The following is an 18,770-nucleotide window of genomic DNA, read 5'->3' as shown; positions in this document are numbered from 1 at the left end:
GAATTCACTGATTACAATTATGTTGATTTTTTTGGGCAGGTCATTGAGAAGACATGACCCATTGGTTGACCTTGAGTTGGAGCCTGGCAGTTGGAGGCTTCCCACCTGCTCACCTGTTTTTGGAACATGTGCTACATTTGCCTTCCCAGTTCCTGGAAGCTTCCCCAAGGGTACAGCACTGAGATAGAAATGTGGTGCTGAGATCATCTGGATAGTATACATGACTGAACCCAATTATAACTCTTTATAAACTTTCAAGGTTTCCAGGCAGGTGCAGAAATCTATTCCTCTTGGGGTTTCTCCTAAGATAATCCTCATAGGTAAGTTCCACTGCTTATTAAACCTGACCCCAGCCAATCTGGAGGGGTTTGCCTCTTTCCTTGGCTTCTCACTGCCCTTTGCATATGGGTGCATTTTACATAACACCTAGAAAGTTCCTGAGGCTTGCAAATTAACATCTGTTATTCTCAACTTAATTTGATGTTATCAAATATTGCTGCAAGCCATCTAATGCTAATATTTCTAGTATTTGAGGACATATTGTTTACTTTCATGTAAAACTATTAAAAGCCCTAGCAAAATCCCTATGAGTATATTCTTATCAACACAATGGATTGAAAATATTTCTCCCGGTGTCTGTTTTCTTCCTCTCTCATTTTTTTCTAGTTTCCTTTTTCTTCTCTTCCTTCCCCAAGCCTTGTTGACTTATTCCTTCAAATGTCTCCCTTTCATAACTTTCATTATCTCCTCTCTCCTGATGAATTTGAAGGTAATATTCTATACCAAGATTGATAATTTTTACCAGTTCAGGCAAAATCTCAAAAGCAGTTATTTTATAACATTAAATACAAGTAAAAGTTTAAATGGCCACCTAATATATACATGTATGTACTGAATCAAAATTTGATTTAACAACACTATGTAAATAGGTGTCAACTTGTATTAGGTCTGTCCTACAGGATTATCTATAATTATATACAGTGCTGTGAAGACATCTACATTGTTATTAACATGCTCAATACAGCAATAATATTGTGAAATAATAATATTGTGAAAAAGATTTCAAGAAATTTTAGGAAACAAATAGAATTCGGCTATTATTGAAACCTTAGTATGGCTGTCTTAAAATGCAGTCCAACTCTGAGAAATGCTATTATCATAATGATAGATCTAACAATATAAAACTGAATTTTAAATTTTCTCTGCATGTTTGTAATTACAAGGCTCTTTTATAAGGGAACAAAAAAGAGTGAAGTAAATTGAGATTGGAAATAATTTGAAGCAATAGTTCTCAAAGCATAGTCAAAATTTCTTACTTTTTTCAAATGTTTTCCTAGCTCTATTTGTAACTGAAAATAATGTATTAGTCACAACATGAGCATGCTTAATTTACCCCATGCATAGAAAGTAAAGTAAAATCAAGTCCTTGATCATTCTTGCAGTGAAAGAATCATGAATTTAAGTCTCTTAATCTCTAAAGTAGAAATGAAGTGATTATTGCATTTATATGAAGCCTAAGAGTGTAATATGGATTTTTATAAACTAGAGAAGTGATATTAGAGGTATTACATGCTACAGAATATTGGGTTTATAAAAAGAAATATGAAGCTGGAAATTTTTTTTAAAAAATTGCATGTTTGGTGTTAAAATGAAAATCTTTCACTTTATTTCATTCATAAATACCAAAAATTAATTGTAAGAATTTAAAGAAATACATTATATTTTGACATTTATAAGTAAAATATGACACATTACAAGCTAGCACATTGAAAGAAAAACAATATCTATTATTTAGTGTTTGTGGGTATATGTTTGTGAGATTGATAGATAGCCAGATAATTGATAAGTGTTGGAAAAGTCTAACCCCAATAATTCAGTATTTCTCTATGGTTATCAGAGAAAGAAATAGAATAGAAAGTTGAGCTGCACCTATAACCCCAAAATTCAAATAAAACATTAGTTTAAAAAAGAGGTCTTAGGTTAGCAATTAGTTTTCATGTTCATCCATGCTAAATTTTCTACAAATGCAAAATTCATCTGTTGCATAGTGCTCTAGTTCCCTTTCTACATTTTAAGTTAAGGTACTAATGAGCTGTGAACTGAATAGTTAGTACCAGAGAGAAATAAAGCTTGTGTAACACACCAAATTGGCATAATCAGTTATTAAAATCATTGAGATTTTATATAATAGTCAGGATAACTATATGCTAAGAATATAAACTTTAGAAACAATGAAAGGGGTTCAAATTTTAGCTTTAAAATCATCTATTATAGACATTATATATAATCATCCTTTGGTAAATTTTCCTTCTGCATTTCAGAGAAGGAAAATGTTAAGAAAGAAATACTAATGTGGATTTCTTTTTAATTAAATGTAACAATCTATACAATGTTTCTGACATAGGTCTGGGTATACTAGTAAGTATTCCAGAAATACAGGGATTCCCTGGTGGCTCAGACAGTAAAGCATCTCCCCGAAATGAGGGAGACCCAGGTTTCACCCCTAGGTTGGGAAGATTCCCTGGAGAAGAAAATGGCAACCCACTCCAGTACTCTTGCCTAGAAAATTCCATGGATGGAGGAGCCTGGTGGGCTACAGTCCATGGGGTTGCAAAGAGTCAGACATGACTGAGCGACTTCAGTTTCTTTCACAAATGTAACAATCTATGCAATGTTTCTGGCATAGGACTGGATATACTAGTAAGTATTCAAGAAAAGGAAATGCTTTTAAATTAGATGTGTACATTATTGTTGCTTTCATAGTTCAAAATCACTAAACTATTTGTAATATAGTATCATTTTACCACTACATAAAACCTGAAAACTTATTTTGCCTTTCCAGCATTTTCCTTATCTTTTTTATCTTTCATTGAAAGGTATCTTACTGAGGAAGAGGAATCAACAGTGGAGAGAGGATGAGTCACATTAACAAAATGATTTACTTTGCATTGGATATTTTGAGCCAGTGGATATTTCTGTGTTATTTGGGGCTTCACTGGTAGCTCAGCTGGTAAAGAATCTACCTGCAATGCAGGAGATACAGGTTCAATGCTTGGGTCGGGAAAATCCCCTTGAGAAGGGGATGGCAACCCACTCCAGTACTCTTGCCTGGAGAATCCCATGAACAGGAGACCTGGCGGGCTACAGGCCATGGGATCACAAAAAGTCAGACACGACTGTGCTACCTTTCCTTTCCTTTCATCAGTGTTATTAATCATTACAAGACTTCATAATACTGGACAGACTGATAGCCTTAGCTTACATCACATAAAGTTTGTCATTCAATTTGAAATTTGCATTATTAAATCAGATTATTGAAGACTATCATCTCACAACAGTCTACTGTTTGAGGAAAACAATTTGAGAAGCACCAAAATATTTACTTTTAAGCTCCCAGCTTGCTCATTCTTTCTTTCATCACACTCAAGTAAAAATGCTTTTGTATTCACATACCAAATGTTTTCAAATGTAAAATAAGAATAATCAGTGTAGTGAACAAAAATAATGGCAAAAAAGATAGGGAAAAAATAGTCTCAATATTTAGTAAAAATAGCTTATTAAAAATTTAGGAAAATATATTTTTAAAGAAAATATACAAGGGGCATTATTTACCATCATTGTTTTAAGCGTTAATGTTGTAAGCTATTTAGTCTTCAATTAGCATCGCTTATCTCAGCAGTATAACTGTGAATCACAAATAAAATCATAAAGGCAATTTGATCATAAAACTATATAATTTCCCAAAATTTGAATAAAAACTCCTTTTTACTATGAATTTCCTAGGGAAATAAAGTTCCAAAGGACATAAAGTGTAAACAACATCCTTTAAATCTTCTCCATTAAAGTTAAAAAAAAAAAAAACTGGAATTTATCCTCCTCATATGTTACTGTTTGTTCAGTCTTAGTTATAGGAGTCTCTTGATGACTCTGAAATTCAGACCTAGCCAGTAAAACAAATAAATCATTTTTAAGGCCACTCTGTGGTTTTTCAGTCCCACTAGCTTTCCAGTTTTAGCCAAACATGTGTAAGAAAAGCCACAACCCATTGATGAGGCATTTCCCCCACTTGATTAAAGACCATCATGTGCTATTTGTGATACTTTTCTTTCCCCTCTAGTACATTGTAAATCTCACCTTTTATTTGAAAGTAAGTGTATTTCTTTTTTTATTTTTCTGAATCTCTCTCTCCTTTTTTTCTGAATTCCATAATGTGGACAGTTTACTCACTAGATTCGTTTCCTAGGGCTACCATAACGCAGTCCCACAAACTGAGTGGTTTAAAACAGAAGTTTATTGTTCCACAGTTCAAGAGGCCAGAAGGCTTGAGAGCAATGTGTTGGCAGAGCAGTAGGCTCTCTGAAAGCTCTCGGGAATGACCAGTCCCCTGCCTCTGTCCTAGCTCTTGCAGCACCGAGGGCCTTGCCTTGCAGATATAGCCCTCCAACCTTCCGTCTTCACTTGGTATTTTCCCTGGGTCTTCACGTTGCCTTTCCCATATGTGTGTCTGTCTCAGTACCCACGTTTCTCCTTTTATTAATGACACCAGTCACATGGCAGTGGAGCCCACCATAATGACCGCATCTGAACTTGATTTTCTCCACAAAAGCCCCGTTTCTGAATAACGTTACATTCCGAGGTACTGAGGTAGGGAGTTTAACATATCCTTTTGAAGGGGAAGAAAGTTACACGCAAAACATTCACCCATCACAAGTGAATACTGAAATATCTCATGTAAAATTTAGACTACCTAGAAGACACCATAAAGCACATACTTTAGGAAGTAGGTTAATTCCTAAAGTAGAAAAGAATAAGAGACTGTGATACTTTCTACCTTCACATGGAGTAGTGACAATCAAGGCAAGGAGCCAAAAACATTCATGAAAATAAAACTTTTTCTGTGAAATTTAATAGAGTGAGGCAGAAAGAGTAGCCATTGATATCCTTATTATTATTTGAAATGTTATTGACTTTTTATACCTTTCTAACCCACAAAATAGTTGTGGTGTTATCAGACTTATTTATTGCTATGCCTCCCGTTTTTAGCACATAACATATACTCAATAAACACTTGTTACTTGGATGAATCTCTATGCCTGGATGATGGGATATTGATTAATGAATATATGTATATATAGATAGATTTTATATTTTCACTGAAGAAATAATGCACAAATTATGGATTTTTGCAGGTAGAAAAATAGTTTCAAAATATTAAGCTATTAACCCCTTCACCATGACATACCTTTTTATAGTAAATGTTTATTAATCAAATGGCAACAATAATACCCATTCATGTAACTGTGGTTTTCTGTCAAGTGTAATCTCAAATAAGGATATCTCAGGATAATTTGTAGGTTCCCAAAGTATTCACAAGTATCAAATAAAGGGAGAAATTTGCTTCCACATTTATAGGAGAATAATGTTAAAATGTGCTGAAAAAAAGCATCAGTTTTGAAGTTAGAAGGATTGTGTAAATTCTGTACTATTATTATAAACTTTAAGAAAGCACTTAATCTTATTAATCTTTTCCTGTGCTATGGAAAAAGTGATGGCAAGATTAATAGACAAAGCACAGGTTTCCTAAAGGATCAAACAAAATGACTTATACAAAAATATCTTATTAGCACTATACAAACAACAGTTAATATTTCATCAGAGAGCTCTATGTGAAGACTGTTGAAGTTCATGCAATTTTTTTAAATGCAGTGTTGACAGTGGATATTCCCAAAGCTGGAAAGTGGCTGTAAATGATACTTCATAAATAGAAAAATATCATCTTTCGTTACAAAGAGGTAAAATAAATCTTATTTGTAAAATAAAAGTTAGACTGAAAATTCCAGTCCTCAAACAAATCATACACTTAAAACAGCCCAAATATAAAAAATTGCCAAAGATTTCTCTATTATTTTGGGGGGGAGCTTAAAAGAGAGCCAGTGTCATTCACTGCAATCTATCATATGAAACAATTCACTTGAATTCTAAAACACTATATATACATTGTCAGTCAATCTTAAAGGAAATCAATCCTGAATATTCACTGGAAGGACTGATGTTGAAGCTGAAGGTCCAATTCTTTGGCGACCTGATGCAAAGAGCCTACTTATAAGGAAAGACCCCGATGCTGGGAAAGATTGAAGGCAGGAAGAGAAGGGGACGACAGAAGATAAGATGATTGGATGACATCACCAACTGAAAGGACGTGAGTTTGAGCAAGCTCTGGGAGATGGTGAAGGACAGGGAAGCCTGCTGTGCTTGCTGAACATGGTGTCACAAAGAGTCAGACACGACTGAATGACTGAATAAAAACATGTATTTTCAAATGAGAAGTTTTAGCCTTCAAACAACAAGAGTTCTATTAGGGTATTTTCAAATTATTCAGGTGTATTTGTCTCATAAAAAAAAAATGACTGAGTGTAGTATTGGTGTGATGATGCATCAGGACATCAGAGATAGCAAGGTGCCTTTGAGTTAGCTGTAGAGAAAAAGTAGGCTATTTTCAAAAAAGACCAACCATTATTCAATCCCTGACTTTCCAATAATTTTTCAACAGCAACAAAGGAAGCCTGAGGTCAGTGGGAAATATCCTCACAGTATTGAGAACAGAATAATGCGTCCCATCAAGTACACATCCTGAGAAAATATTTCAAAAATAAGAGTAATATTAAAAAAAAAAACAAACTTCCAAATATACAAAGCAGTTTGTAAGTAATAAATTGTAGGAAAATTCCTAAGATAAGTAGAAGAATAACTATCCTGGATGGAAGTTGAGTGGTGCAAGAGGAAATAACAAAACTAGTAAATATATTAAAAATTAGTTGAAGGGAAAAATGAAATAGAAGTAAGTATCTATTCAACAGTAGAAAAACAAAAGGAAAAGGGTAAGATAAGCATAACCAAATAAGGTTTTAGAAATCAATCCAAGTATATCAGTAGTATTGATAAATGAAAATAAGGAATATAATCCAGTCAAAGAAAATGGTACATTGGATGAAATATTAAATCCAGCTAGATATTGCTTACAAACAACTGAATTAAAATGTGAGTAAATTGAAGGAGTGAAAGAGTGGGAAAAATACCAAGCAACTATAATAGAAAGCATGTTGGAATGGTCACATTAATTTCAGAGGAAATGTTATATAACATTACTGGAGATAAAGAGGGCACTTATCTAATGATAGTGGCTTATTTCATCAGAAGACACGATAATTTCTACAACATAAATACTCAGTAACAAATTTTCCACATACCAAGGTCTCTTACAACCACAAGGACAGATAGTAAAATCCACATAATACTGAGAGATTTAAAAATAAATCTTTCTTAAAATATGATGGATTAGGCAGGAAAAATTTCAATAAGCATAAATAATTCTTAAACCAATGAATACGCTTTATCTATTAGTCAAACTGAAACACCATACTCAGTATCAGTAAAGATTTCAGACAGGGTACATCAGAGATGCTTTATCTCTGCTCCAGTGTGTCTGAGGCCTCACCTGAGAAATCTAAAACCTGGGTAATTAAATGATCTGGATGCTCATTGACCTATAAATCTTAAAGTTGATGTTATCAAGGGGTCAAGCTGTAGCTGTCAGAGAGAAAATACGTCATCTCCATGTGGTTAGAGTTTCCTCAAAACAATGTGACTGGGTTAAAAGTGGATAAAGAGCTGTATATCTGTATATCTATACTTAGATCATAGGTGTGTGTCTGTATATGCTCAGGTGCTCAGTCATGTCTGGCTCTGCATGGACTGTGGCCCACCAGGTTCCTCTGCTCATGGAATCTTCAAGGCACAAATATTAGAGTGGATTGCCATTTCCTACTCCAGGGGTTCTTCCTCACCCAGGGATTGAATGTGCATCTCTTGTGTCTCTTGCATTGGCAGGTGGATTCTTAACCACTAGCACTACTAAGAGCTGCATAACATATAGTTATAGATATACTATATAGGATATATATATAGACAAACATATATATATATATATATATATATATATATATATATATATATCAATGTGATTGATAGCAAGGAACAACATAAATCAAAAAGGTAGCAAAACCATATATGCTTTGACATTTAAGTAAAATAATTCAAAATACATCTTTATGGATTTCAGAATTAATCATTTTGAATATGATATTTTGTAGCCTTGATTAACAAAATATTGTTATGCATGGCATAACCATTGCAATAACTTCAGGTATATCCTCCCTAGACACACCTCTTTTCATGGCACTCTACTTCAGTTTTCAATGGTTCTTATGCCTAGAAATGTTAAAACTTTATTTTTTCCTATTTCTTATCAAAATAGGACTTCTATAATTTTGATTTAAACTTTTTTTTAAATATGATTTCTTTCCTACTCCTCCTTTTTATATGAATTTGATTTATATAGACTTTACAGAGTTTCAAAAACAAGAGTCAAAATTTGTCTTTATATTTTTAATCACACATTTCTCTATATGGACTATTACTCCCTACCATATACATCAACTAAGGTCTACCCGTTTTGCAAACTCTATCTCAAATTCTGCCTCCTCAAAGAAATTCTCTGTGGTTCCTCGAGCCTCGGGTAAACTATCCTTCCTCTTTTTCACATGAAAAACAATACACATTTTGAAAACCTTGTTCATCAATGTATATCACTCCCTACCTTATTATTTTTGTTCATCTTTGATGTTTATGTTCCAAAATCAGAGGGCATGTAATATTCAACTTTAGTTCAGTTCAGTTGCTCAGTCGTGTCTGACTCTTTGCGACCCCATGAACCGCAGCACTCCAGGCCTCCCTGTTCATCACCAACTCCTGGAGTCCACCCAAATCCACGTCCATTGAGTCAGTGATGCCATCCAATCAATTCATCCTCAGTCATCCCCTTCTTCTCCTGCCCTCAATCTTTCCCAGCAAAGGGACTTTTCAAATGAGTCAGCTCTTCGCATCAGCTCGCCAAAGTATTGGAGTTTCAGTTTCAACATCACTCCTTCCAAAAAACACCCAGGAGTGATCTGCTTCAGGATGGACTAGTTGGATCTCCTTGCAGCCCAAGGGACTCTCAAGAGTCTTCTCCAACACCAAAGTTCAAAAGCATCAATTCTTCAGAGCTCAGCTTTCTTCACAGTCCAACTCTCACATCTATACATGACCACTGGAAAAACCATAGCCTTGACTAGACCAACCTTTGTTAGTAATGTCTCTGCTTTTTAATAAGCTGCTAGGTTGGTCATAGCTTTCCTTCCAAGAAGTAAGTGTCTTTTAATTTCATGGCTGCAATCACCATCTGCACTGATTTTGGAGCCCAGAAAAACAAAGTCAGCCACTGTTTCCACATCTATTTGCCATGAAGTGATGAAACCAGATGCCATGATCTTAGTTTTCTGAATGTTGAGCTTTAAGCCAACTTTTTCACTCTCCTTTTTCACTTTCATCAAGAGACTCTTTAGTTCTTCTTCACTTTCTGCCATAGGGTGGTGTCATCTGCATATCTGAGGTTATTGATATTTCTCCTGGCAATCTTGATTCCAGCTTGTGCTTCTATCCAGACCAGCATTTCTCATGATGTACTCTGCATATAAGTCAAATAAGCAGGGTGCCAATATACAGCCTTGACATACTCCTTTTCCTATTTGGAACCAGTCTGTTTTTCCATGTCCAGTTCTAACTGTTGCTTCCTGACCTGCATACAGATTTCTCAAGAGGCAGGTCAGGTAGTCTGGTATTTGCATCTCTTTCAGAATTTTCCACAGTTTATTGGGATCCACACAGTCAAAGGCTTTGGCATAGTCAATAAAGCAGAAATAGATGTTTTTCTGGAACTCTCTTGGTTTTTCGATGATCCAGTGGATGTTGGCAATTTGATCTCTGGTTCCTCTGCCTTTTCTAAATCCAGCTTGAATATCGGGAAGTTCATGGTGCACGTATTGCTGAAGCCTGGCTTGGAGAATTTTAAGCATTACTTTCCTAGTGTGTGAGATGAGTGCAATTGTGTGGTAGTTTGAGCATTCTTTGGCATTGCCTTTCTTTGGGATTGGAATGAAAATTGACCTATTCCAGTCCTGTAGCCACTGCTGAGTTTTCCAAATTTGCTGGCATATTGAGTGCAGCACTTTCACAGCATCATCTTTCAGGATTTGAAATAGCTCAACTGGAATTCCATCACCTCCACTAGCTTTGTTTGTAGTGATGCTTCTTAAGGCCCACTTGACTTCACATTCCAGGATGTCTGGCTCTAGGTGAGTGATCACATCATCGTGATTATCTGGGTTGTGAAGATCTTTTTTGTACAGTTCCTCTGTGTATTCTTGCTACCTCTTCTTAATATTTCTGCTTCTGTTAGGTCCATATCATTTCTGCCCTTTATTAAGCCCATCTTTGCATGAAATGTTCCCTTGGTACCTCTAATTTTCTTGAAGAGATCTCTAGTCTTTCCCATTCTGTTGTTTTCCTCTATTTCTTTGCATAGATCACTGAGGAAGGCTTTCTTATCTCTCCTTGCTATTCCTTGGAACTCTGCATTCAAATGGGTATATCTTTCCTTTTCTGCTTTGCTTTTCACTTCTCTTCTTTTCACAGCTATATGCAAGGCCTCCTCAGACAGTCATTTTGCTATTTTGCATTTTTTTCTTGGGGATAGTCTTTATTCCTGTCTCCTGTACAATATCATGAACCTTTGTCCATAGTTCATCAGGCACTCTGTCTATCAAATGTAGACCTTTAAATCTATTTCTCACTTCCACTGTATAGTCATAAGGGATTTGATTTAGGTCATACCTGAATGGTCTAATGGTTTTCTCTACTTTCTTCAATTTCAGTCTGAATTTGGCAATAAGGGGTTTATGATCTGAGCCACAGTCAGCTCCGGGTCTTGTTTTTGCTGACTGTATAGGGCTTCTCCATCTTTAGCTGCAAAGAATATAATCAATCTGATTTTGGTGTTGACCATCTGGTGATGTCCATGTGTGGAGTCTTCTCTTGTGTTGTTGGAAGAGGATGTTTGCTATGAATAGTGCGTTCTCTTGGCAGAACTCTATTAGCCTTTCCCCTGCTTAATTCTGTATTCCAAGGCCAAATTTGGCTGTTACTCCAGATGTTTCTTGACTTCCTTCTTTTGCATTCCAGTTTCCTATAATGAAAATGACATATTTTTTGGGTGTTAGTTCTAGAAGGTCTTGTCGGTTTTCATAGAACTGTTCAGATTCGTCACCATTACTGGTCAGGGCATAGACTTGGATTACTGTGATATTGAATGGCTCGCCTTGGAAATGAACAGAGATCATTCTGTCGTTTTTGAGATTGCATCCAGGTACTGCATTTTGGACTCTTTTGTTGACTATGATGGCTACTTCATTTCTTCTAAGGGATTCTTGCCCACAGTAGTAGTTACACTGGTCATCTGAGTTAAATTCAGCCATTCCGGTCCATCCTAATTCACTGATTCCTAGAATGGCAATGCTCACTCTTGTCATCTCCTGTTTGACCACTTCCAATTTCCCTTTATTCATGGGCCTAACATTCCAGGTTCCTAAGCAATATTGCTCTTTATAGCATCGAACCTTGCTTCTATCACCAGTCACATCCACAACTGGGTGTTCTTTTTGTTTTAGCCCCATCCCTTCATTCTTTCTGGAGTTATTTCTCTACTGATCTCCAGTAGCATATTGGGCACTTACTGACCTGGGGAGTTCCTTTTTCAGTGTCCTATATTTTTGCCTTTTGCTACTGCTCATGGGGTTCTCAAGGCAAGAATACTGAAGTGGTTTGCCATTCCCTTCTCCAGGGGATCACATTCTGTCAGACCTCTCCACCATGACCCGTCTGTCTTGGGCGGCCCCACACAGCATGGTTGGTTTCACTGAGTTAGACAAGGCTGTGGTCCTGTGATCAGATTGGCTAGCTGTCTGTGATTGTGGCTTCAGTCTGTCTGCCCTCTGATCCCCTCTCTCAGTGCCTACCATCTTACTTGGGTTTCTCTTATCTTGGATGTGGGGTATCTCTTTACGGCTGCTCCAGCAAAGCGCAGCCGCTGCTCCTTACCTTGGACATGGGGTAGCTCCTCCCGGCTGCTGCCCCTGTCTTTGGACGTGGGGTATTTGCAATAATGTAAAGCACCTATTGGAAGTCCAGGTATGTAATACATGATCAGCTAATATTTGCTTATTTAAATTTATCTTATTTCATATTCAATATGTACTCACTTTACTTATAAATAAGATATCCTTCACGAAGTACAATTCAAACTTTCCCATCATTAGAATATATAAAGATGCATTTAGTTTGAAGCTTCTTTATTCTCTCCTCTCCTTTTCCCCTCCATCATAAAAAGTTTTTGAAAAACAGCATATTCACTCTTTGTCCTCTGATCAGCCATGAAATTTGATACAGAAAGCTTACAAGAGCAGTGAAACTGACAGAGGTCAAGTTTGACCAGTTTAATTTCTAATAGACATCCAAATGACCCACATTTTTACACCTTTTGAAATTCTTTATCTGTTGTAGCTAGATCCCTTCCTCCAATGGCATAAGAAAATACATAGAATTAGTGAAAACGATTGACAAACAATGCAAAAGTTTCAGCTATACTTGTTGAAGTTTTTCTTTTCTTTTCTTTTTTTTTAAAGTCCTCTGTTATCCAAATTTCCTCTCAGAAGGAAATATTTATTTAGTCCTACACAGCCATCACAATGTTTTGTTCTTTGCCTAGTATGGTCTTTCTTGGCAGACAGAAAAGACTAGTAGGGGGATTAATTTCAGGAGTTTTCAGTAGATTTACCACAGAAACTAGAAGAAAGAAACCCTTTTGTTTCCTATAGGCATGGTCTAATCCTAGAGCTCTGTGATGTGAAGCTTCAGAAGATGGTCTAGTAGGCTGAATGGGTTTTAGCACTTCATATCTTTTTATACAAATGAAGAGGACTATTATTCCCTCAGGATATAAACTCTCTTTTTATTTTCATCTTCATTGGTTCAACATTAGTTGTGCAAATCAAAAGTAGGATATCTGTCTGCCTCTGCTTTTGAAGTTGTGTGTCCTGTTTCCATTATGCTATTTAAAAAAGGTTTTTCTCTAGAGAGTTGCTTCTTTAAGGGTATGCAAAAATGTAAACTTAATATCTCATATTGGATCAAACCTGTTAGTAAAATTATCTTATAAAGTATATTATAAAATATGCATTATTAATTCACAAAGCAAAACAATACATTGCACAATTACCATATTCTTTTCAATATCAGTTATTAACTGATGGAACATAGGGAAGAAAGTGGTGACTAGGTCTTTAACTCAGATGACAGAAATGTTCCATTATTCTTCTGACTAACATTTGATTGAAGCAACTATTAATTTATCTATAGGTTTGTAAATGCAAGGGCATCCCAGGAGCATATTGCAGCGCACAGAAACAACTCCAGTTTTCTTGCCTGGAAAATTCCATGGACAGAGGAGTCTGGCAGGCTACAGTCCATGGGGTCACAGAGAGTCGGACATGACCGAGCAACTGAGCATAATGTAAATTATATGTATAAACTGAAGTGCAGAGAATAATCTAAAGCTTATTTTACTGTCTCTATTCTAAGTCATATTTACATATCAATTCATTAAAATAAATATTAAAATGTAGAGACTACCATCAAAGTCACCATTATCACTTACAGATGAGGAAATTAAACTACAGAATTGTTAAATAATTTGCCTCAAATCATACGTGTAATAAGTGGTAGAACCTGAGATACAAATTTAGTCTGTCTCTAGAGCTTGGGATCTTGGCCATTGTGTTATACTAGATCTTTTGTCTCTCCCTCTTATGCTGTCATGTAGCTAATAGCTAATGCATTTCCTAGCATTCTCAGTGATGCCTCCACGTGAAAAGTCATAAACTGATCAATTTCACTGACTTACAGATGGAAATTCTGTAAATTGACTGCATAGATAGAAGAATCATTAGGGCAGGAATCTGTTATTTTTTAAATGTACATATATTTAAGATTGAAACTTTGTAGACTGAGATATTAAAACCTTATTCAGAAAATCAAACTATGTTTTAACCACTAATAAAAATAAAAACTTTTGAGTTAGACAGAAATTTGTACCTAAAAAAAAATATGTATATCATAAAATATATAAATATGAACATCACAAAATATATATTATATAATAAAAATATGTACATCATAAAGTACATATAAAATTCAAACATACTTGAATCTGATTTTGGATCAATCTTTTTTTCCTTCATCTATTTTGAATGAGATTTTTCTATTATTCACAATCTCTCTAGTACATATTCATAAATGTTTGTATGCTATATATATATATATGTATAATAAAGTTTTTATTGAAACAGACTTCCTTCCATATATTCTTAATTGATGATAGACTATCAGGAAGATCAAAAGATAGAAACGATAAACTCAATAAATAGGGTTAATCTCCACTGTTTTTTGTTTTGTTTTGTTTTGTTTTTTTTCATTTGTGTTAAGAAGAACTGAGGAAATTACTCGACAGCAGGAGGCTCTTCTCCTCGTTGCTGGGAAACAGTCATTTGCTATTACTTCAAGGCATTGCCACCTGGAGTAGAAAAAGCCTTTCTAAGCCAAGGTGCCAGATTCGACAGATCACATTAGTTTAAGTCCAAACATCTGCAGAGACAAAGTTGAGTATGCTGTGAAGTCCTATTGGCTGCATTTCTAAGAACATGCTTTTCAAAATTTCATGTGCCAATTAGTCCATAAAGTATTTATTGAGTCTCTGACATATGCAACACAATGCAATAGTCACCATGGGCAAACAAAAAGTAGTAGATAGTTTACTATCTATTTACCTTTCTAAAGAGTTATTTATAAGCTAAGGCTCAAAATACTTTCAAGCATAAAACAAATGTGACCTTGTCCCTAAGGAACTTAGAATAGGCGGTTCTGAGTCACAAACTCAATGAAATACAGAATCGAAACCTGTCTAGTTAGATTTCACCCAATGCACTGTTCCTTTTGCAGTACATTACTATCTAAATTATGCTTCAGGGTTTCCCTGGTGGCTCAGTGGTAAAGAATCTGCCTGCAAATGCAGGAGACATGGGTTCTATCACTGGCCTGGGAAGAGCCCACATCCCACAACTAAGCCCATGTGCCACCACTGCTGAGACTGTGCTCCAGAGACCAGGAGTTGCAACTACTGAGCCCATGGGTGGCAACTACTGAAGTCAGAACTCTCTAGAGCTTATGCTCATCAACAAGTGAAGCCCACACACCACAACTAGAGTAGACCCTGCTCACGACAGCTAGAGCAAAGCCTGCTCAGCAATGAAGACCCAGCACAGCTAAATAAATTATTTTCAAAAATCCTGTTTAAAAAATTATGCTTGAGTAATTCAAGAATATATCTTTCTAAGAGCAAACCATCTGTCTCTTGTGAGGAGGTCTAGTTATTAAGAATTTTTTACCCCTTAGTCTTATTTGTTCATCAGTAACAAAAAAAAAAAAAAAGGAGAGGGAACATCTCTTCAAATATCTGAAGACCCCTCCTCTCCAAAAATATGCCCTTTATTTATTCCTTAAGCCCCATTCTCTCCTTCCTTCACACAGTCTTCTGAAATGACTTTTCAGTACAGCTTTATTTTCCTTTCATGTAACTCTCTTTTTGTCCTTAAGCTAATTAAAGCTCAACCTATCCAAAACATACCATGTTTATTTTCAAACAATTACCTCTTTGGCTTTATAATTTTCCATGAAGCAAGATTCAAGGTTCATGAGTCAACTAGGGTTCACTTTGGTTTGTTTTGTTTTTTTCCCTGAGATTTCTCAATGAGGGTAATTTATACAGAAAATCTAGAGACACACACAAAGATTTTATTCAATTCTCACATAAGGAATGAGAACCACTAAATAATTTGAGGTCAAATAATTTACTATGGCAACAAAACTATGGGGTGGAGTAGAGGAGGACTTGAGACAAAAATAGAATTAACAGCACATGATCAGTCTCTTGATGGTTTTAGTGAATAGTTGTGGCTTTAGATGCTGCTTTAAAAAAGGGTCAGAGACTAGGGTGTGCTGAGAAAGAAGTGGTGAAGTTGAAATGAAAGTCACTCAGTCGTGTCTGACTCTTTGTGACCCCATGAACACAGTCCATGGAATTCTCCAGGCCAGAATACTGGAGTGGGTAGCCTTTCCTTTCTCCAGGGATCTTCCCATCTCAGGGGTCAAACCCAGGTCTCCCACATTGCAGGCAGATTTTTACCTGTGGAGCCATAAGGCAAGCTAAAAAATACTGGAGTGGGTAGCCTATCTTCCTGACTCAGGAATTTAACTAGTGTCTCCTTCACTGCAGGCAGATTCTTTAGCAACTGAACTATGAAGGAAGTCTGGTGAAGTCAATGAAAATAAAATAATTCAGTTAATGCATTTCAGGCTATCTGCTACACCTTGCTTTTCATATTAAACTTGAGTGCAGTAGGACTGTATGACCACCTCAAATATTGAGAAGGAATAATCTCAAAGAATTAGCCAGTTTGCCTAGAAAGGGTAGGAGGCTATTACTTTCTAAAATGCAATGAATAAGTGCAAACAACTCCAGGTGCTCTGATAAGTCACTATCTTAGTGATGAATTGCTTTCTGATGCAGTTTATCACTGCCCTGTAGAGACAAGGTATGGAAAGAAAAGAAAAATGAGAACTAGATTTGTAACTTTCATTATTTTCTGATGAAATGTGTAACATCTACTAGTGTTATTTTCATAAACCTATAGGCTTAATACATTTTCAAGTTATTTCTGTTTTATTGAATTCTATTAGCTTTCTACCTTCACATTTTAATATATTTTAAGTCCTAAGATTATAAAATATATTTTCTAAAAATTACTATTTCATCAGCAAGTCCTAACTTCCAATATATGTTTCCTATTTTTGGTGTAGTTTACTTTTGGCAAGTTTTTTTTCCCCTACTTTTGAAAAAAATAAAATATTTTATCTTTATAGAAATTCATTGAGTTTCTAATAGTCTCATTGTGCTTAAGAATGATAGAAAAACACTTTATGATATAGAAAACAAAGAATATAGTATTTTGATTTGAGTCTACATCTGGGTGTCTGATTCTCTTCTTTTGGTTCTCTCTGAATACCATGTTTTCTTTTCAAGAAAAGAGACTGACAAGCCTACTTAATCTTTTATATTGGCCACAGTGATAACTTCCTATTAAATATTTAATATTGTTGTACTGATAAAGAACATAAAACATTATGCAAAACTTGGCACAAACATGATTCAGGAGAGCATCTGCTGGAAAATAAAACACTTGAGAGCCTGGAACTTAGGACGTGGCAGTGCTCTGGAGAAGATAAGCCAGGCAACTCATGGAATTCAGTGACGATACTATGGGCTTTTGTAATGATTTCCCACTCATCCTTAGAGTGAATCTCAGTGTCTCAGCTGCTGGATGATCTGAGAGTGATGGGGCAAATCTTCCACAAATTTGTCCTAAGGACTCTGCTCCATTTGCAGCTACTTAATAAATAAATAGTTTCTCTAACTCAGTCTCAGAACATTAAAGCAAAATCAACTTCTGAATATTTATCAAGTACTTTCACAACAGGTCTGCTGCTGCTGCTGCTGCTAAGTCGCTTCAGTCGTGTCCAACTCTGTGCGACTCCATAGACGGCAGCCCACCAGGCTCCTCTGTCCCTGGGATTCTCCAGGCAAGAACACTGGAGTGGGTTGCCATTTCCTTCTCCAATGTATGAAAGTGAAAAGTGAAAGTGAAGTCGCTCTGTTATGTCAGACTCATAGCGACCCCATGGACTGCAGCCTGCCAGGCTCCTCTGTTCATGGGATCTTCCAGGCAAGAGTACTGGGGTGGGGTGCCATTGCCTTCCCCATCACAGCAGCTCTCATACATCATATTTATGTTACAGTGGGCAGTACCTGATTGTGGAAAAAATAATCTTGCTGTACAAATGTGATTTTTTACCAAAATCAAAATTACCATCTTTAAATGTTTTCTATATCTGTAAGAGAATCACTACTACCTGGAGATGAAATTACTGCTTGATAATGATTCTACATCATTTAGAGATGACAAAAGTTAAACATTTAAGTCATTGTTTTAAAAGTTAAAACATATATTGTAAATATCCTTTCGTGTATTGTGATGATAAAGAGGAATTCTTAGAAGAGACAATTTTTACTGGTTCTCTTTTCTGGGGAAATCATTCACTATAATTAAGGCAAAATGAGATCACTATTTTGGCACAACATCCTCCTATCTGTAAAACATAATAAGAAAGTTAACTTTCCCTTTAAAGATATTGAGGTAAGAAGAGTCTAAATATTTAATGTGGTGAGTTTTTCCCATGAAGTTAGGAAATCCTACAATAAAGAGTCCAAATAAGCATTGAACACAAGAATATGATAGAAAAATGAGTGTTGTATTAAAAAAAGAAAAGCATGGGGAAAAGTCATTATCAGAATCAGAATAAAAGAATGACGATGTGTTGAAATGTAAAATTTTAAAAATAGATCAAATGAAATTGACACATTTAAGATAGATTTCTAGAGGGAGTATCTATATAAGGGAATTATACTCATTCAAGTATATGCTCAAAATGGTGGGTAAGAAAAAGAGCCATTCCTTTCAAGACACATTTAGTGACCACTTACACACATGTGCACACACAAAGAGGTTAAGATAAAATTGAGGCTAATTACCTAAGGGAAAATAGTGAACAGTTAACAAATAGTGTTTCTTTCATATTCAATAATCTTAAACTTTAGGACACTGAAT

The sequence above is a fragment of the Odocoileus virginianus genome, chromosome 29 (genome assembly GCF_023699985.2).
Source record: "Odocoileus virginianus isolate 20LAN1187 ecotype Illinois chromosome 29, Ovbor_1.2, whole genome shotgun sequence".
Classification (NCBI taxonomy): Eukaryota; Metazoa; Chordata; class Mammalia; order Artiodactyla; family Cervidae; genus Odocoileus; species Odocoileus virginianus.
Note: the sequence above shows the minus strand (reverse complement) of the source record.